This window comes from Tyto alba, unplaced genomic scaffold, assembly GCF_018691265.1.
Source record: "Tyto alba isolate M040663 unplaced genomic scaffold, T.alba_DEE_v4.0 Super-Scaffold_42, whole genome shotgun sequence".
NCBI classification, from domain to species: domain Eukaryota; kingdom Metazoa; phylum Chordata; class Aves; order Strigiformes; family Tytonidae; genus Tyto; species Tyto alba.
In genome coordinates this window covers 25,303,832-25,325,563 of record NW_024881318.1, presented here as the reverse complement: position 1 = coordinate 25,325,563, position 21,732 = coordinate 25,303,832, and the positions used below count along the sequence as shown (strand labels likewise).

Here is a 21,732-nt window from a genome sequence, read left to right as displayed (position 1 = left end):
GGAATGGAACGCGGGGGCGGGGCCGCCGCCGCCTCCGCCGGGTCACCTCTGCGGGGAAAGCCGCCGGGCGGGCGGGGGCCGCTGCGCCTCGCGGCGGGGAAATACGGTAACGGCTGAGGCGGGCGCCCTCGGCCGCGGAAGGGCGGGGGCCGGCGCGTCTCCGGCGCCTCGCCCTCTCGGGGGTGCCGGAGCGGCGCCCGCCCGGCGGGGCTCCGGGGGAGCTGGGAGCGGCGGTGGGGGAGCCTCGGAGGGCAGGTAGGAGCGGCCCGCGGCGGGGGAAAAGGCCTGGGCGCGCGCCTGCACCGAGCCCCTGAGGTACCTCAGCGAGGCGCGCCCCGATACTGATGTTTTGTTGTTTATTTATTTATTTACTTGCTTATTTATTTTTTTTTTCTTCTGTTTGTCGCCTTTATTCGAGGGAGCACGGCAGCCGCGGGAGGGCCGCGGCCAGCGCCGGCCGCCCGGCTCGGGACGGCCCCGGTACCCCGAGGGGAAGCGCCGGGCGCCGCAGCCCCGCGGCGGGTCGCGGGTAACGCCTTGTGCTTGCCCCGGTGTCCGCGGGGCTCCGGGAAGAGGCTGGTGCCGGCCGTCTGTCCCGGTTAATTTTTAGCAAGCGGCGCGGTGGCAGCAGGGCGTGAAGCCGAGCGGATTCTTCTTTTACTGCCTTCGTTAAAAAAGAAAAAAAACAAACAAACAAACAAACAAAACAAAAAAAAAAAAAAAAAAAAAAACACCAAAAAACCGTACCGTTCGGGAGCGTACCGGCTCCTCCTATGAAATGGCCTTCCTGGATCAAAAAAAAAAAAAATCGAGCTCCTGCATTAGCGCTGGGGAAATACCAGATGCCACCCCTGCTTGTAGCAGGGAGCTCTGGCCCTAAATACAGCCACGCCGCTAACGCAAAATACTGTGAAAATACTACTACACGGTAAGGATCAGGTCTAGCAAATAAAGCCGATGCCGTCTTTCCGATGGAGAGAGACTTCGATCGATCATTTAAGAACAAGCAACATTTCTAACTAATCGGGTGTTTTGGAACTTTATCTTGGAGACGGCACTCTTGGCGACCGGCCGTTGAAAACGACACCTATTCACCTGGCTTGGATTTAAGAGCGAACGGCGCCTGCCAGCGGGTAGGGCAGAAGCCGCGGTTCGAGCGCCTGCTGGCTTCATTCACGTAGGCTGGTTTACCCGGCGAGACTACGTTTTCCATGATGCAATGCAACGCGTCAGCGGGGCGGGGCGCAGGCGGGAGGCGGCTCCGTCAGGGAATGCCAAGTGTGCCAGGCGTGGGATCCGAAAAGTGCAAATAACATCGCTTGAAACCTGACATCTACTTTTGGTTTTCGACAAAACCCCCGACTAGAACAATAGATTATTTTCTGAACAGGGGTTTGAAGAGCTTTGCAGAAACTGCATTTTCCGTTGAAAATGGACGGGAAATTGAGTGGACTGCACTGGACTTGCTGACTTCGATTTTTAAAGAAAGATCAGCAGAAACCTGAAGATGGTTTAGAATATGCACGTCATGGCTTTTTTATATGCTTGTAAGCTCTTAGACAGTAGCACTGATTTGAAATTTCCAAGGTAGGGATTTTTTTTTGTGTCTAGGTATAGAGCTTTTCTCGCTTTTTCTGCAGTCACTTGCTCATACTAAGAAAATGACTGATGTTTTTTAACCGAAGAGTTTCAACTGCAGACTACAGACAGGGCCTGAACTATGTTCTGCACTGCTTATTTTTTGCACAAGTTGTTTTTTTCTTTGGAAAACAATGCTTGTGTTGCTGAGTATAGACCACACAAAACAGTTACTCTTGAGCTGCCAGTTTCATAAGACCACAGGTACCTTGATGAGATAGTAACTGTCTCCTTCCTTATTTTACACATGTATTTTAAAAGTGATTTATAAGGATTTATAAACTTAACTCCAACTAAATTTTGGAGTTATTAGGGAGCCTGAATGCCATAGGCCAGATATGAGGATATAGTACTTTACTATTAATACAGTATTGATCTCAGTGTTTCTGAGAGCAGAGAAATGGAATATATAGAAGGTAAAAAAAAAGAACTTCGTGATTACATGTATATGAGAGCAGAGGAAAGTTATATTTAATTTTCAGCCCATCACTTACTCTTTGTTAATAATCGCTCACATTTCAAAGCAATTGTTCTTCTCTGTTGTTCTAGTGCTATTTCTGTTTTAAACAAGTGTCTAGCAAGTCAGTAAAAATGCTCTTCTAAATTGGGTAGTGGCTATTCTTTACCAGGTCTTAGCCAGCTGCTGCAATAAAAATAACACACTAGTGCCACCGGAAGAATTCTTCCCATCATAGTAAAGGAGCTTTACAGTAAAAATTGAGAAATAAGAAGAGAGGAATGCCAATGAACAGCAAAGTATCCATCATAAACAGAAGTATCCCATGTCTCAGTTATCTCAACTTAATTGTTCTTCTGTCTTTTCAGATGTGGGAAGAAATTATTAAATTCGCTTACAAAGTCTCAGACAAAAGCAGGTAGAAAAGCCCATAGATCCACCTCTTTCATCCATCTACCACTCAGCAGGAATAGCTACTGCCCATTAAGTCTATGAATATTAATAGCTACACAGGATGCTGGTGAAGCATTTTTATTTCTGGGCTAATTGCTCTTGACATTCTGCCATAAGCACCAGGTATGCTTCTTCTTGGGCTCCTTCTGTACTGGTGCAGCATCATAACAGCATCCAAATTGTCACCTGAGGTTGAAGTTCCTTTGTTCTTCCAGTTTTGTACCTTGAGTTCCTTTAACTTTCTGCAAGCAAGTGGGATGATGTGTTAACTCCAGGGAAGAAATTAAAATGTGTTAAGATCATACTGGAAATGTATTTTAATTTCTAGTTAGTTTTTCTTCCAGTGAATGTGCCTCCTGTGGAAAGACCTTGCTGAGTTGAGCATTTATTTCTTCTTTCTGCCTCATGGTTTTGGGAGGTCTATATTCCAGAGCTACACAGCGAGGAAGGAACGGCTGCAAAACAGCAACCTTAACATGGTTAACTTCCTCCATGTAATCAAAGGCTATTCTCTGAGCTGCTTGGAAAAACGTTCTTGGCCACCAGTCAGTGAAATTCCTTCTTAATAATCTTTCAGAGCACTAGGCCGCTTGCAATCATTTTTGCTCATTCCAGTAAAACATACAGGGCTTGAGCATTCTACTATTTGTGCTATGTAAAAAAAAAAAAAGATTTGCATAGAGCTGCACTGTTGTCTTTGTATGAAGCAAATAATGGTCTAAATGTAGAAAAATGGATGGCAGACAACCTAATGTTGTAGGTAAAACATACCTGGAAAGATGAGACTCAACTTTCCTGCACTGAAGCTGAACAAGAATCTGGATTCATGCACTGCATAAAATATTTCTAAACGCTAGGAGGGTAGGGCATCAGAGATAAAGAGAAGGAAAGTCAGAAAGGGAGGCTGGAGGGTTCTCAGCACTAGAGCTTTAAGAAAAACACCACAAGAAAAATTACGTGAGGTGACAGAAGTAATCAAATACAAGAAAGACTGATGGGCCTACTGAAACAGCTGAATTTACAATGCTAAACCAAGTCTTTCTTATTCTGCTTCTTTAGGTCTTTCTAGATAACTAGGCACTTAAGTCCTTATAAGAAAGCTGTGGGTTTTATGGACACCAAATATATTCTAACATTTCTCATTTGAAAGCTTGAAAAACACTGCTGTAGCTAAAGGTAGTGAATATCACTGCACTTCTCAGTATAGTGACTGTGGAAATTCAAATGCAGGAAAAACAGACAGTAGTGATGACTGTCGACGAAGGTATCGTCTTAAAACAGGTCAATGAAGAAGATAGTGTAGTCAGTCAATATCTTCAGTTTTACGATGTTAAAATACTTCATTTACAAACTTTTTGATTTAAGGAGTTAAAAAAAGATCATTTGCCTTACACTAGCCTTTTAAATAAAATACTCTAGGGTAAATATTGCCAGCTCTTTAGAGTCTCTCTATTAAAGTGAAAATAAACCAGCAGCACTGAATGAGCCCTTTCAAAGTGAAGCTTTTTATTCTAATTAAATTCCATGATGATTCCAAAACTGGAGTTGGAGGCTAGAATCTAAAAGCATTTAGGAAAATGTACTTAAAATACTAAGCGTGTTTTACCAGCATTCTAGAATAATGAAAAGAGACAAACATCTTAATTTGAACTAAATCCTCTTGACTTTAATTTCTGTGTCATCTGCCTTTTTGTGGCTTGATACTTGATGTATGAAGTCATTCTGAGATGGACTGAAGGGGAGGGCATTGTGTGTGCCATAGTCCCAGAGCTGTGTGAATTAATGCTGCTCTGTATTTCCTCAAGGAATGAGCACATTCAGTTTACATTTATTGAGAATAGACCCTGGGAATGAATTATTTCTTCCTTATAAGGAGCCTTCTGTTGGGATATCTGTTGGGACTGTTTAGCTCACTACTAAGTTACTAGGGATAAAAGCATCACTGTTACAAGTAAAATGATAATGTGCCAGTGACTTCTTAAAATGTTGAACTGATTTAGGGAATTCAGAATTTCACAGTCTTGAAATAGAGAAATAAGAGTGTCTTGCCCTTCTTCAGAGTTTTAACTTACCACTTGCAGAAAGTCAAAAGCAGAGAATCCTGTCTCTGAGGGGACTCTAGATTTAACATCCCTCTGGGTTTGTTGTGACCTGTAGATCTGAGTTGCAGAATTCATGAACACTCAAAGTAGAAACAGAGTTATTCCTCTCACAGGCTTTTGTAAACTTTTTAAAGGATTATATTTGTCTAATATCGAAATAAAAGCAAATTTGATGAAAACTTCAGGTTTTAAAATAACTGTCTTACGTGTATTTTTTCTCTACTGCAAATATGTACACTTGATGGTAAAGCGTTTTTTTTTTTTTTTAAAAAAAAAGATTCCTCAAAGCTTTATCCTCTTCTGGTCAGATACCCTCCACCAAAAATATGATAGGCCAGTTCAGAAGTTAATCAGATGCAAAATGCCACCAGTTGGGCTACCAGCATGTGTAGGAACACCTCAACACATATAATGTACAGAAAGTGAAGTGGACTGATGGTCTAAAATGAAACATTATTGGACTACCTTCCTGTTGATAAGCATCCTACACTAGCAAACCTCCTTTTTATCTTCTCAGGCTTCCTCCCTTTAAGTGCACTTAACTTTAGACTCCCTTGCATCAGACCAAATAACTAACTTGCTGTGGCAGGCAACATAATAATTTCTTGGGCAGAAACTCAGCATGAAGAAGGGCATGCAAACCTCAATCCACTTACGTCAGGAACAAAAGGCATTGCTTACCTAGATTTTCACTTGTGGCAAAGAAGGAGAAACAGCATATACTAAAATTCTCAAAAGTGCATTTTCCAGGATGCTAAGTGCTGGTAGAATGGTTTTTAAAATGGCATTGAAGAAAAAAAAAAAAAAAAGTCCCAAAAAACAAGCCAAAACAAAACCAAAACCCCTCTTTTACCAGTGTCAAGAATTGCGAGTCCAAATAAATTCACAAAGGCAAGAGAGTTGTACTTACAAGAGACCAGCTTAAATGTGCCCAAAACTGAAGCTCCTGCCCAGGCACTATGTGGTGACTATCAGTAGGACCCTTGCTGTGTGGGTGCCTCCTTGTCTCCACCAGCACAGCCATGACAGAGGTGCAAGGAAGAGGAAAGTATAGCTAACTGGTCAGCAATCGCTTCAGATATTTTCCAGTCTTATGTGAACTTCTCTCATTTATAAATTGTAACTGAGGACCTGCGGAAAGTATGGAGGCAGAGAAAAGGTGGAGATCGCTAAGCAGCACCTAAATGGTTCTTGTTTAAACAACTGTCATTCTTTTAAAAAGCTTGAGTACAATGTCTGCTTCCCCTAACTTGGTCACCAATGATTGCATTTAGCAAGCTGGGGAAACTGAGCTGGACATTGGGATTTTTTTCTTGACAGTATGTTTAAAATTTGATTCCTAGTGGTACTTAAATTCTTAGTTTACAAGTATTTGAACAATATAGCAAACCTGCCTCTAGCTTTGCTGGGACTGAAGCACCCAGTCGGGATTTACAGACAACTTTTAACTTGGGTTGAATCAGGGATAAACGATAAACTTACAAGGTAGTGCCCTAAATATGTGGGCTTCTGTATAATTTAGATACCCTATGAAATCAGAGACTGATATATTTCTGTATGGCAGAAAAATTATGCTGTGCCACAAGGTTAAGCTTAATTTGGTCAGAGAGGACTATGCACCGAGTAATAAATTAATAAAGACCCTATGCAAAGGTGTAATATTTTGAGGAGCTGTTTTCACTTCCCTCCCCCCTGCCCCCCCCCACCTAGATTTCATCTTCTGTTTGTATCCGTATGGTGTCAATTCCATCCTTAAGCAGAGTGCCATTATGTTCTTCTGTGGGTTAGGTTTAACTAAGTAATACTTGGCCATTTGTCCCGGGGCTTTAGAAAGTATTTGACCTTTTTCTAGCCCAAGCACTAATTAGACTGATGTGCATTTGTTTTACCAGGTTATCCCTGCAACAGTGAGTGACTGAGCTGTGGAATACTGCATCCATTTGGAGCCGACAACTTTCAAAGTTAAATACAGCTTACCAACACGTATCTTGGGTGATGTTGATGTACTTTCACATTTATTTTATACCCCAACTGTAAGTATTTGCATTATCTATTTGCCTGTTTCTACCCCTTCTTTCTCTTTCCCATGTTCCTTTGACCATGCTTTAGTGCTACCAGTTCTTTGTACACTGTACTGCTCTGTCCCAGCTAAAGCTCTGTAAACTTTTCATCAGCTTACCTTTCTTCTTCCTATTCTTCCTGTCCTGCAGTCTTGGAAATGGTGCAAGAGCTAAGCCTTGTAATCAAATTCAGAAGATAGAGATAAGCTATGGTTAGAGCTCTGCAGTAAATTTTTGTCAGGGATACCAGTACTCCTTCTGCTTTAGTATCTTCAAAGGTTTCACTGGAAGCCCTTTCCTGGAGCAGGGATTTTTTTTTTTCCCTACTGGTCTGTCACTAAACAACATCTAACTTTTGAAGTCGCTCTGAACAGAAAGAGAGAGCATTCTTCTTTTTATTCTTCTGTGCTCCAGGGATTAAGATGAGTTGAGGGATATGCCCCTGCTGCACTTTGCCACTTGGAATAATAGCGGCACAATGTACTCTTATATTTCCAGAAAGTTAGTGCTTTGAGCTTTTTTCCAGAGGGTACTAGGAGTTGCAAGAATCTGGCAGTTTTACTACTAAAAAGGAAGGGACCCCTTGATGCTTAATACATATCCATGCTTCTTTGCTTCAATAAATTAGGCAGGACTCACGGGACAGATGTCTTATTGCTAGACACTGTCCTCTGCTGGGCTGTGTTGGGGTCCTTCAGAGGGAACAGATAGAGGCACTGCATGTGGTGTGGCTCCAATGCTCCAGGAGATACTGTGTCAGATACGGTGACTGCAAACTTCGGCAGATGTCACCATCAGTCATCCTGTGGATGTTGTGATCCCTGAGTAGGAGGGGTAGAAATCTATTCTGGTGTGTTCATGTAAAATACACTTTTCAGTGGTTCCAAAAAATGGAGCCTCTGGGCAGGGACAGGTCTCTATGAAGACTCTGAATTCATCCTGTTGTAGTGAAGGTCTGATGCTGTGTTACTGCTCCCCCAATCTGAGAAGATGGAAGAATCACTTCAGTACCCTAACTCAGGTCTGCTTCCCAGTTAGTAATTTTAATATGTGCTTCTCAGAGCTTTGTTACAGGCAGCACAAAAATCACCTTGTTCTTCCGTGGTTTCAGTGGTTCTGAGCAACAGCGGGAGCAAAGCCTGAGCATGGTTTTCACTGTGCGGCAGCGCAGGCACCAAAGCTCTCCATATGCACACTTGGACATGCAGTACTAAGTTGGTTTACACCCTACTCTGACCTTTCAATTTATCTCTTCAAACATAAAGGTTTTGCTTTTTGTTTTTCAAAACAAAAGTTTTCTGGCTGCAGTTGAACGAGTGCTGTTGAAGTTCACTAGGAAAGCTAGAGATCTTTTCTTTTAAAAGAAAATAAATCACTAGGATATGAGTTAGGAGTGGAAGAACTGAGGCAGAGAAGGGCAGAACTAATGCAAGTAAGATTTGAAGGATGAATGTATAAACCCAGTCCCTGCCAACTCCACCCTCTAAATGGCATTTACTGCTGAGGAAATTGAATCCACCCTGGACTGATTCTAGCGTCAGGAAAATCATCCTAAAATAGCGCTGGGCCTTGCAAAAGTTGCAGTTTCCTGTCCCAATAAGTGATGCTGTGGTGACAGCCTCCATCTGGTACTCATGAGTCGCAGTCACCACATCTGCTAAGGGGAAGAAGACAACTTTTTCCCTTTACTCAGAATCTCTTGCCTTGTCTACAGTGATGGTCCTAGGAGTGAAAAATTGCTTGCTAAGTTTGAGCACTTCTTAAAAGGGATGATGTCCCGTATACTGGCAACTTGGATATAAAACTGCAATCTCTGCTTACTCAGATTTTAAGAAGTGTAAATGAAGAGGAACCACTTTAAGAGCACCTGGGGATTGGTCTAAGTTGCATTATTGCTATTGAATATAAGTTTATTTCATACTGTTTACTAAATGGAGAGTATAACCATGGCAACATTCATGACATGCTCTGTATGGATCTGCCAACACAAGACTGAAATTAGCATTCAGAAGACAACTGTTTGAAAGTAGCTTGAGAACTGAAAAATACTGTTTCTGACTACAGCCCAGATGATAATACACTTCAGCATCTACAGAGTGAAAATTATGCAAAATTTACTACTTTGGCTTACTCTGACCTCAGCAAGAGTATTTGTGGTAGCATTTGTATAACTCTTACCTTGATAAGTGAAAGCATAATGGTATAAATACTAATAGCCAGAGGTGGTTCTGACTAGCCCCATAACAACCATAGATTTGTGTGAAGGATACTTAAAAATTAAAAATACTACCAGCCTTTTTTATTCACCTGTAGTGCAAAGATAGTGAAAATATTTTTTTCAACATTTGCTTGGAAAAAAATCAAAGGATGACAATTCCAAGACAAGATGGATGTTCTACTGTCTCCATATAAAGAAAAAAAAAGGTGTGGGGTGAATGAGAATAAGGAGGGGAATATAAAAGGAAATTCTAGATGTGAGTTTGTCCTCTGCTGTCCCAGCTATAAACTGGTAGTAAACTTAGTCTAATAAGTATTTTTTTGTTGTTGCATGTTGTGATGTTCTTGCAGAAATCTTTCATATGGGAAGTTGTGGTCTGGCAGAATGAAGGTGGATTGAATTACAGTTTGCTCCTTTGAGTCTCTCCACAGGACACTTCTTTCTGAAAGGAGCAGAGTCAATGTAACTACACCTTTCTCATTGAGTCATACCAGCTGTTGCAAGTAATGGTGAACAAAAATAATTCCCTGGTTACTCTGCCTGCACTTTTATCTGTGGTTAACTTCAATGTTTTTAAGTCGGTCTCTTCTTTTGTGTGCATCTGTCACATAGCATGAAAGACATGTTTCTGTAAATAAGCTTAAGTCATTTAGGAGATGTGTAGGAAAATACAGAACTGCTTTTAACTAACTTTTGAAAGTTGGCTCGATTTTAAGCTGACTCTGTCCTTTCAACAGATGCTCAGAACAGTGACTGCTCTTTATTGCCTCAACACACCATCTTGGGATAACACATCAGCCAGTCTGATGGAATATTTTATGTAGACTTACTACTTCCTCTGAGTCAGTGCTGTAAATGGCAATTACGTCTGCAAAGAACACACCATCATTCATGTTCCTTGCTGCCCTCATGGGTAGAGGTGGTACATTTAGGGAGGGTTATGTTAGTCCTAAGAATCAAATGGATCTATAGGAATGATGGAAATGTTGCTAGTGAAACAGAAAAGACTGAATAATTAAGTATTTTTTCTATGTTTGAAGTATCAGGGTAAACCCCAAGATTCTAAGACTTTGCAAGGTGAGAAAACACATTCTATTACATCAGTAACTTGGAGGCATGTTAGCCATCAAAGCTAGGTTGAAAGTAACACGTTCAGATAACTTTAATTCAGTGTTTTCATTCAAAATGGCCAAACAGCTATGTGTACTGATACTAATTGTTTCCAGTAAAACTGAAACTGGGAAAGACAATCCAGAGGACTTGATGATGTTAAAAGTACTGGCAGTACAAAGGGTAAAGGGGACAATCAGGATGATTACTGGTTAGCATCTATGTAAGCAAAAATGTGTAACTGATACGTAAACTATGTAAAAGAAATCAGTAGAACTAATGTTGGTCAATATGGGTATGTGAAAAACAGATCTGACCACAGTTCTATTAAACAACACACTTGATAAAAAATATGGTGTTTACATAACAATAGTGTTTATGTAATACTTAGACTTCTTCCAAACATTTTGACTTACCACTGCATAACACTTTTTATGTCATGCCAATTTGATCAGTATGACCTGTTAATTAATATAATATTGGTTAACTGACGGCTGAAAACAAAATAGCAAATAGAGGATTCTAATTGAGCAATACATTCATATTACAGTAATTTTAGGAACAGGCTTTGGCCATGTGTTATTTAATGTTTGTTTTAAATTATATCAAACATTGTACAAAATTATCAATGATACTTATAGATGACCAGAAAGACTGGGGATGTAGTAAGCAACAGAGGTAAGTCATTGATGCAGTCCAGATGACTTTATCTAATAAAATGGGGGCAAACAGACAAATATTTTCTGTATAGCTATTGAAGTGATACATCTGTAACCAGTGAAAGCAGACTGTCCTTTTTACTGGTACATTTGGTCTGCCCACCAAATAGCGGAGCTCAAGAGTGGAGGAGGCACCCAAATTTGGAGCCACTGAAGGTCAGTTGATAAAGATGTTAATAAATTTCCCTAGCAAACACAGCCTTCTGCTTTAGGGAAGTCTAAGCCTCCAGTTTGTTTTACTGGGTTTCTGTGTATATCATGGCTCTGATCATCTCTAAAGCATTCAGTTATGTTACATGCTTACACAACTTTATTCTGGCATCTCAAAATAATGCTAAAACATCCCCATGCTATAGATTAGCTCTACTTTTGAACCTTGAGCCAGTCTTTTTAAATACCTCTTATACTGTAGATACGTCACTGTTACCCTTTCTCTGCCTTGCATACCCTTTTCACATGTATTGGTACAGCTGTAACAAATAAGGGAAGAAAACCATGTCTGCAGATAATTCCCAGAGCCTAACTGTCACTCACATTATGGCAAAGCTAATGCTGCTTCTGCCTTTTTAATTTTCAGAAACTTGCATTTTGCTGGACCTAATAAAAACTGGAAGTGCTGGTTGGAATTTTTCTTCTGTTAATGAGTTTTTATTTAGGGATTTGGAGGAGGAATAAAGAGGTGCAGAGAGATTTGTTGAAGGTAACAATGTATAAACTCTGAAATATGGCGCTTTGGTCAGAATGTCTCATGTCATTCTTGGCTATGCAAAGAAATCTCCAGGTGCTACAAAAGCAATACTGGTTATATATCTGGCACTGAGACAATTTTTGTTGTAATTTGCTTTGTTCAGTGTAGGATTCAGGAAGACTGTTGGTAGACAGAAAAGGTTGAGAGAAGAGCCAGAAAAATCATTGATTCATGTGGCGTCAGACAAGGAAGTTTTTAGTTTATAAAACAGAAAAGTGTATTGAGCACAGTCCAAAGGTATCTGCAGTGAAATAGAAACTTAATACCTGTTTTTTTCCATCTAGCTGACACACATGTAACAGGATCCACTTGCTCGATGTTGAAGATGAACAAAATCAGAATAAAGCAGAGTGGTACAATTTTCCCTATGTAATGAGCAGCTAACCATTCAAACAATTTAATGAAAATTATAATGAGCTTTCCATCTCTAGTAGTTTAAATCTCAAGAGATGTCTTAAAAGACATATTGTAGCTGAAATCAGCAGTAGTTCAGGAAATCTCAGATGATAAAACAGATCAGCCCAGAGGATCACAGTGGATGGTCTAGCCTCATCTCGGACAGGGACCAAGGTGGTTTTGATTATTCCTGTAGCTCTGCTATGGGCTTATTTCATGATCCAGTTTTTTGTCTATGTATGCTAACATTTGTACTGGAACTTCAGTGCAGTTGCAGCAGTGTTAGAAATCGCATAATCTTCTGTAAATGGTATAGTGTGGCAAGGGATCCAGAATGCATAAAAGCCTGTTCTAAAGATGTACACGGAGGACAGACAGCCACACATGGAATTTTAGCACTCCTTTTTCACGTGTATTCCAGTTTCTGAGCCACAGTCTTGTGAATTAACAGTGTATGTGGTGATTCTGAGCCACTCAATAAGCTCGTGGTCATATACAGGAGGTGGAATACTGTTTTGGATTAACAGTCATAGCCAATGTATTAACGCTTGTATGCTTGTATGATTTTAAACACACCAAGAGTATATGTTCATATCAACACTTGCTTTTTCAGCTTGTCCAAAACTTGCAACTTGTATCTGGGCTCTTGTTTGTAAAGTGATATTTAGTCCTTCAAATAAAAAGTGCAGAAGTAATTAATAACGTTAGCTTATCATTACTTACAGCAAACCAATTCCTTCTTTGCACATAGAAAACTAAAATTATATCCTTGCTTGGCTAAAAACTTCCTTTCAGCAAGTCATAAAAAATGCAAATATCCCTTACAATGGCTACTTCAGCCTTCTTGCAGCCTGGGGCAAAACCACATTGGCAGAAGGACAATGTCTTGTCTCTGATGGCTGTGAAGCCTCTCTGAACTCGACCTGAATATGAACTTATACAAAAGGGACCTCTGTGCAATGACAAGAACTTGAAAACAGAATATAATTACGTAAGAAATTTAAAATAAGTTGGAGAGCATGTTTCAATGAGATCAGCATTCCAAGTAGCCCCTAACAAGAATTGGATATTTGTATCTCTGTTACCACTCATTTTTCTTTATGACTGATCATCTGAATTTTTCTGTTAAGCTTCCTCTAAGCTGAAACGTTATACCTGATAGCAATTCTTCTAAATGGGCGTTTGGCGCAAAGTTTGCCATGGTATCCTCCACAAGTCTACCAACTTCTTTAATTACTTTGATACTGATAAGGAAGGGATGTGTTTAAAAAAAAAAAAAAAAAAAGCATCAGGAAGGACCCTGTGGTTTTCTGTTCAGTGTTGAAGAAGCTAATAGATTTCATGATCTCAAGAAATGAAGAGAAGGAAGAGCCACTGTAGTGTCATGGAAGTAGTAGGTAGCGCTGGTGACCTTATCATTGCAGCCCTGACCAGGACGGAGCTGTGCTAATTGCTACCCTTGGTATCAGTAGCTCCAGGGTTTAGCCTCTATTCAGATGAAACCAGTTTCTCACTAAGCTTCCAAACAGTATTTTACTACTGAGGAGATTCTTTAGTCTCATTTAGGGGTAGTTTTTCTCTTTTATGTTCTCATCAGACTGCCTTGCATGTTCTTTGTAGTTTCACTAGTCACTACTCGTTGAGGAGTACATGTGATGTGTCACTCTTTCCTCATCCATCTTTGCATCAGACAACTGTTCCACGGTACTTAAACTACTCTAGAAATCTACAGGTAAGCAAAGCATCATATTTCTAAGTATGCTTTAAGTCATATGCCCGAATCTCTTTGGTGGGTGGTCCTATGTTTCTGTGCCTTGGTAACTCCAGTTTTGGATTGAGTGCTTTTAGGAATCATCTTTAACTTTGGACCTTTGTGTGTCCTCCCCATGATAAAGATTCTGCCTGGCAGCTCTCACTGAGACGAGGATCCAAAGTACAGCTGTGGTGAGATAATGGCTTAGTACCTCACACCTTCACAGTTGATTTTTGCCACCTTCTACTGGAGTCTTGTGTCTCAGATGCTATTGTTTGTGTTGCAACAAAGTCCCAAGAAGAGACCTGGCAAAGCAGCACAACATTTGCTGGTCTACACACAGCTACTCTTGACCATCAGTTCCCCCTTTCTCATGGGCATCTGAAAAAAACAAATTTTGATCTGTGGCTATGGGGAAAGGAGGCAAAACCTTCTCCATCCTCTTTTCCCCAGTTTTGCTTTCTTTCTGTCTTTGTACTGAAGGAGGTTTCTCTTCTGAAAAAGCCTAGGTCTTTTAGACTTCTGATGAGATTTTCATGGGAAACACATCAGGTTTATGTCAAAGTGCTGTGATAACGGTCAGTTGTTTGTAGCTGCAGTCTAATTGCTCTTCCTGGCTGAGGTACTCTTGAAGGTTGATTCAGCTCCATAGATACAATCTTGTTTCTGCTACAAAATGGTGTGTCTAATCTGCACTTTAAATTACAGTGAAATCATATCCACAAACTGGCAGGCATTCCCCAGACTATCACACCTTGCTTTTAACATATGGGCTGACTGACACAATCTGATCAAATGATTTTCCAGACTTTTTGCTAGATCCACTAGGCAGCATTTCTCATTTAAGATTCTTGTAGTGAGGCTGTATCTCCAATGATACCTTAGATTCTCATCTGGTGTAAATTACCATAGTTCCAGTTGACTTCAATGGGTTTGATAATTTATGCCATCTGAGGTTCTGCATCTGAAAACTGTAATAAAAAGCAGCTGCTACTTTAACTAATCTGAAAATAAGTGCATAGTATGTGTCTGAGTCTAGCTATCTTAATACCTGTTTCTCAGCTGCCAGCACACCACTGCATACCGGTGAATTAAAGTCCCTTGTCAAGCATCTGCGTCACTGGGTTTGTGTCCTGTATTTTATCAAAAATGAAAGTTGAACAGAAACTGCCATAATGCTTGACAGCAGCTTTGCTGGGGAACCTGAAAGCCAATGCTCACTCAGCAAAACCTGTGAGTTTGGCTCTGCTAGAAGCTATGTATATCTTTATAATGACCATATACTGAGATTGCATAGACATCAACTATTTATATTGAGAATATGGTAAGAATTTGTGAAGTTTTTCATAGAAAACATGGTTTCTGACCTATTGTGCTGGTTTTGGCTGGGATAGAGTTAATTTTCTTCATAGTAGTTAGCATGGGTTTGTGTTTTGGATTTGTGCTGGAAACTTGATAATACAGGGATGTTTTTGTTATTTCGTTACGCAGAGCCAAGGCCTTTTCTGCCTCTCACCCCACCCCCCCAGCAAGCAGGGTAGGGGTGCACGAGGAATTGAGAGGGGACACAGCTGGGACAGCTGACCACAGCGATATCCCATACCATATGGTGTCATGCTCAGCATATAAAGCTGGGGCAAGAAGAAGGAAGGTGGGAACATTCAAAGTGATGTTTTTTCTCTTCCCAAGCAACATGTGATGGAGTCCTGCTCTCCTGGAGATGGCTGAACACCTGCCTGCTGGTGGGAAGTGCTGAATGATTTCCTTACTTTGCTTTGCTTGTGTGCACAGCTTTTGTTTTAACTATTAAACCATTTTTATCTCAACCCATGAGTTTTCTCATTTTCACCCTTCTGCTTATCTCCCCCATCCCACTGGGGGAGAGGGAGTGAGCAGCTGTGTGGTGCTTCGTTGCCAGCTGGACTTAAACCACAATACCTATTTCATAATGTGATACTGTAAATAAAATGACTATCACTATATGTTCGAACAAAATGTGTCATCTTTAATTACAGTTCTTGATTTAACTCTCCACACAGGACAAATCATAAATTTTATATAACTAGAGTATATTATGCAATTTTGCCTGTAAAGAACTATTTGTGCCATAAAGCATCAAAGTTCCCCTATTACTTTAAAATTTATATGCAATTGTGCTTTTTAGTAACAACAGGGTGTAGCTTAAAACACCACCTTTTCTATAAATCACATTCAGCCCTGACTCAGACATACACCATGACTACTTTTTGTGAATGACACAAGTTTCTGTCCATGCTCAAAAAACATCCTTAATAGGTCAGCAAACAAAAAGAATAAACTTTTAGTACAGCTTGCTCCTCAGAAATCACTGGTCTGACTGTACACCTTGCAAAGACTTTACATTCATCTAGACTTAAAAGTAATTCAGTATGCACAAATAGAAGCATTGCTAAATGACAGAATGTTAGATTTTAGGAGATGACCTTTTCCTGCTACCCGAAGGTCATCTTTTACATCTTTAGGGCTGGTTGTTTCACGTTTCCTCTGCATCATCGCCTTTGTTTAATACCCTACTACATACTTTTTCTCTAGCTAGTGCTAAGACCTAAACTCTCCAATTATGGTGGTGGTGTTTTTTGCTTTTTCCTCCACTGTCAAATTTTCTTACAAATGTGTAAACGAGAATGAGTTACTAACCACCACTCTAAAGAAACTAAGTGTTTACAGTCCCAAGTGAGGAGAGAGATTTTGGCAATATGTGACAAGTTCTACTACAGTCATGGAACTTGCTAAGGGTGTCCTGGATTAGTTGCTTTGGACAACAGCTGTAGCTGCACCACCCAACAGAGCGTAGTACATGTGAAATGAACACATTCGCCCCTCAGAAGGCTCTTGGAGGTGCAAACAGAAGCATGACAAAAATTACTCAGCTGACCCTAGGTAAATAAAACAACAAGTGCAGCCAAAGTGTCCTTGTCTATAGGTTGGTGGCAAAACTTAAACAAGGACCTTCTCAAACTACTCTTTTCTTTCCTTCTCTTGGCCTCCCAGTGTCTCTACCCTCACTGCTGTTTGACCACTGTCCACATGTTTGGGTGACTCCATCTTACTTCAGAAGGACAACATCCATCCCAAACTGTAGTTGCTTTCCAGCTCTTATACTCCTCATCTTCCTGCCATCTTGTTCCCACATAGGGGCCCTGTGTGAAGTAATCACCAAGGGTGAGAGAAAGGGCAACAAAGACAAATAAATGTATGGAGATCATTGTCTCAGTGAGCCTGCAGGAAGCCTGAGGTGTGGTTGAGCTAGTCTGGTAATATTCTGCCCTTTGGCACTATTTTATATGCACTCAGGGGAAATAATCAGGAGCACAGTCATTTTTACATTTAGAGTATACAGACAGTTTGTGAGTTTGTGAGTACAATAAATGTTTTGTTTATGCAGCACATATGTTTGAGAACAGCTTTACCTGCTTATGATAAATGACTTTATTCTGCATGTGCTTCAGAATATTCTGCTTTTTTTTTTTTTTTTTTTTTTTTTCAGTGCTCCTATGGATAGAGCAATAGTGTATGTTATGTACTGGACACAAATATGGCAACACTTTGTATTGTTTTACATGTTGACAAATTGATTTGAATTTATTTGCAGCTAACCAAAGCGCCATATCCAAAACCTGATCTTAATTATGTATATTCAATTTTGCATTTGCTAGAACAAATAGACAGCATAGACGGACACCTCGGCAACTGGGGAGGAAAGTACTTGGGCATTGGGGGAATCTTCAGAGGCAGGGAAGGGAGTCAGCCTGAGCAACTCTCATAAAGCAGGTTTTGCAGTCTGTCCTGCCTTTTTTAAAACAGTGTAAACTGGGATGTAATCAATTGCTTCTTGTTTTCGTATTCCCATCAACAGTCTTTTGAAAACTTAACCCAAAATGTTTTACTAACCTGAAGTGGTAGGATTTCCCCTTCAGCTGTGAGAGATTTTATTCTTGTTCAAGATTTCATTCAGGCCAGTAAGGAAAATACAGACGCTTGGAAAGGGTTACTGGCCAAGGCCAAGTTGCCAGTGAGGGTCTTTAGTTAACTGCAGCCCAGAAGGAGGACAGATCCCTTGGCCATTTTTCTACCTTTCTTCTCATTTTCAGATCACTTTCATGTCACGTGTCTCTACATGTCATCTGATTTACTAGATTTTGTTATTCTACCTAGGAAAATGATTTTCTGAATAGAAATGATTTGCCTCTTGGAATGTTTTTGTGGTTATTTATTAGTAACACAGAATGAAGTGTACTCTAGACACACAGTACATCTACCTATCCAAAATCCAACCCAGCAGGCAACGTCCTCGTAAGGGAAATGCATACATCAGATAGCAGCAGCTTTGGTACAGTAGCATGGGCCTTTGTACAGAATGAGAATATTCACAGCTTCCTTTGTATATGGGTGTGAAAGCACTCATCACTCATGGAAGTTCAAACTTTGTAGAAATCCTACTTACGCAGAAGAGCTTTTTGCTTCCACTCAGCTTGTGGGAGTGACGTCCAACTGCGAAAGCCTTTCTTTTATGTAGAAGGAATTTCCCTTGATGAATTTTCTATTTTAAATGCTTTTGATTTCACAATGTGTCTTCTTCTCATTTTCTGAAATAGGAAATAGAAGTAGTTCATTTCTTTCCTCTTTATGTGTTTTGTATTGTACACAAATTTCCATTGTATCTCAGATGTTTACCTCCAAACATTGAACTGTTTTCTGTCTCTTCATACCTGAGCAATGAGTACTAGTAATTTCCAGAATCTCCATATTTCTATTAGGCATTTTAAATCTTGGTAGATGTTTTTTTTAATTTTTATCTTAAGTAAAGGAACTTCTACTCAGGAAAAAAAAAATGAAAATCCACCACACAGTATCTGATCAGTACTTACTGGTAGCCCTTATCTAGATAGATGGGTTCTTTATTAAAATCCATCTGACTTCAAGCAGGAACAATTAAAGGCTCTAGCAGGAGAAATCAAGCTGAATTGACCTCTCCACTATTTTGCTAAACAATTTTAATATATATTTGCAATTATTAAAATAATTTGTGTGAAACTAGCAGAATAAACAACTATATTAAGAACATTAAAATCATTTTAATCATTAAATGTTTTCTATTAAAAGTCAGAATTGGCTAACAGATTCTCTTATGCAAGAATATAAGGGCTGACTGATATTGATATCACGTCTTCTCTTCCTCATAATACAACAGATTTGTGTGCACATATAAATTTGTGTAGTTGTAGCCTTCCTTTCTAACATTTAGCAATGCATACATATACATCTGAATCAGTATAATAACTGAGCACATTTTGAAGAGGTAACAGTATTTCATTTGAATTTAAATGTCTTGTTTTGAATAAGCAGTTATGTTATGGAGCTAAATCAGTCATCTTAACAACAAAGGGCAGTATGCTGATGAATTATGTATGTTATCTGCATTTTCTGCTTGCTGATAATTGACAGGTATCATGGCACCTTCTACAAACTTCCTGTAATTATATGCCACGTATCAAACACCGACTTATGTGTAACGGTCCTCTCCCCACACACATACACACAACATGTTTTTATGTTTTATTTAAAGCTTACAGCATTTTAAAATTTTCTGTTTATCTCACTCTGATTTCCAAGCTGCTTTGCCACTCAACCCATTCAACAATGTTAAATTAGTAAGATTTCTTCAGTGTTAGTTTGTCAGTCACTCATTCAAGCGTTTGTTCCATCCTTTTTGGTTTGTTTTTAAAAAAGTTAGGATAAACCAATACTGAAGAAAATTTATGTTGTAATTGTTTAAGAGAAACTACCTGCTGTTTGGATACTTGTAGTAAAACAGATGTCTCAGTGTTTGATATCAAGTTCCTGTCTTTACTGACAGAGATATTTTCATCATTATGTAACAGCTTTAGGTAGTAATAGGTTAAAAAACTTAGTGTCTTAACAGAGCTGATTAAATAGGTAGTTCCTTCTTGGTGGTACACATTTAATTCAGTCTAACTCCACCATAACAAGGATACATTAATTGGGTAGCTCCACAACTGGACTCACTAAATGTGATGCTTACTGATTAAATGTAACCACTATTGGGTATCTTAGCACATGATTCAGAATTACTTTTCTTTTAATTCAGTGTTCTGTTCCTTGGAAGAGAATTAATTTTTCTGAGAATTATTTTAATAAACCTGTGATAATAAAGCTATAATTAAAAATTAGTCTTTTAGTTACCTTGAAGGTCTTTTTACTTCTATTGTCTTAAATACCTAAATTTGTATTTTAATGTAAAAACTTATATTCATTAAATGATATGCCTGGTATATGTAAAAAAGCACCACTAGAATATCCTGTGGATGAGTTTCTTACTTTATCATCGCATCTTTGACAGTGTTCACTACCAGAGAATGTACATGAAACAAAGCCCCAGCAATTACAGGAAGTAATTGTGCAGAAAGAAAATTAGATAAATATCTCTTTTGTTCACATTATTTTAGACTTGATTTGTCAGCTTCTTTAGGAACTAAAGCTTATATTCTTTCCCTGTATCATTGACTCAGTTGGTTCTAAGGCTCATACCTTAGTGAAACAAGTGATCTGATACACTGTTTCTCATTGAATTAGAATGAAGTATTAAATATATTTATAAAGCCCCTTTCATAAAAAAACAATTCAACTTTCAAAATACGATACCCTGGGACTCAGCTAGAAAGTGACAACCTATGAGCAATCAGTGATGGCAAAGGAAGGGTATTGTACTCCCACCAGCTAGTAACTTCCCTGCTCTTTACTGAACAGAAAGACAAAATTTCACAACGAGGAGAAAAAAAAAAAAAAAAAACAAAAAAACAAAAAACCAAACACAAAAATAACAGTATTTTTTCTCTAAGGCATGATTTTTGGCAAAGGTATCTTGGGTGTAGGACCTGTCTGGCTTGAGAGCTCTAAACACCTGAGTTCAGATAAATAAGGTAAAAAGCAGAGTGCAAATCTTTTAGCAGTTGTTGGTTAATGCGTATATGAGCAATTATCAATTATCATAGATACATCCAGTTTTCAAAGACTTAGCTGAAGCAAACACAAAATTCATAGGGACATGCAGAGGCACTCTGCTACCAGTTTGAGTGCTAACTTCTCTATTTCTACCCCAGCATTGAGGCACCATAGCTGATTCTGCAGACAAAAATATTGCCTGAACTTTTTCTAAATGTGCCTTTAGGCAGAAGGTTATGAGGAACTGCAACCACGATTTAAATAGAAATTATCCTGCTCCCTATCCAATTTTTACTTTACATTGACACCAATGCACCTAACCGCTTCTGAAGGAGGTTTTGTTTTCTAGCTGCTTCTTATCCAGCTTAGCCTGAAGCAGCACAGATGTCTCCCAGAAGGCTGTTGGGTTCAGTGGGAGAAGCTTTCCAGATGATCTCAAGATGCATTTACTCCATGGGAGGAACTCAGGAAGGTGAAAAGACTGGGGTGCTGGGGGGACACAAACCTTCCAGAGGCAGTGTCCTGGGCACATGCAGCAACTGCTCTCAGAGAGAAAATGACAAGTCAAAGATGTTTCCATATGCTGGCTTATTTACCCTCCTAAAATGAAGGTTAAGAGACAGTTGGATTACTTTTGATAAAAACGAAATGTGAATGTCTTCCACTCTGCGCCCTTGTAAAGAATTATCAAACATTCTAAACAGAGCAGACTCTGTTATCCCTTTTCATCTTTGAATGGTATCCTCACCTGTCAATCTGCTTAGCATAGCCTAATTTGTTTAGGTCTAAATAATACAGCACTTTCTTCGCAGGAGTGGTGAGTATTTAGGCGAGTAATTTTTTGAAATTAACAGGACTACTCCTTTAATTAAGGGATTCGGGATGGGATCTTGGCACAAACCTTTTCTTCTCTGTGAACATTCACCTCAAAAGTGCTTACATAAGGGCTTACTATTATGTGAGAACATCATTATCTGATATTTTTTTGGTGGTGGTAGGCCCATTTATCTCCTTTTGGGGCACTCACAGGCTCCAGCTCCCCAGCTTGGCATTACAATGTGGACAGAAGAGGGAGT

The 21,732-nt window shown here is 39.6% G+C and overlaps 2 long non-coding RNA genes across 7 annotated transcripts in view; one reads left to right on the top strand and one right to left on the bottom strand.

Annotated features, from left to right (window-relative positions):
- Nucleotides 1–113: 113 nt before the first annotated feature.
- On the top strand, nucleotides 114–15,644 carry LOC116965518. Of its 6 annotated transcripts, none has more exons than XR_006166687.1 (5): nucleotides 114–255; nucleotides 419–1,842; nucleotides 6,543–6,683; nucleotides 13,522–13,633; nucleotides 15,146–15,644. It is a non-coding gene; the product is annotated as an uncharacterized LOC116965518 (long non-coding RNA). The 6 variants fall into 6 exon arrangements; XR_004409422.2 differs by lacking the exon at nucleotides 114–255 and adding an exon at nucleotides 259–315; XR_006166686.1 differs by lacking the exon at nucleotides 419–1,842.
- Nucleotides 15,645–15,732: 88 nt separating this feature from the next.
- Nucleotides 15,733–21,732, bottom strand: part of LOC122154650 — a 30,929-nt gene continuing 24,929 nt past the window's right edge. Inside the window, exon 4 of the long non-coding RNA XR_006166688.1 lies at nucleotides 15,733–18,279. This is a non-coding gene — a long non-coding RNA (uncharacterized LOC122154650). The remainder of the gene's footprint in view (nucleotides 18,280–21,732) is intronic.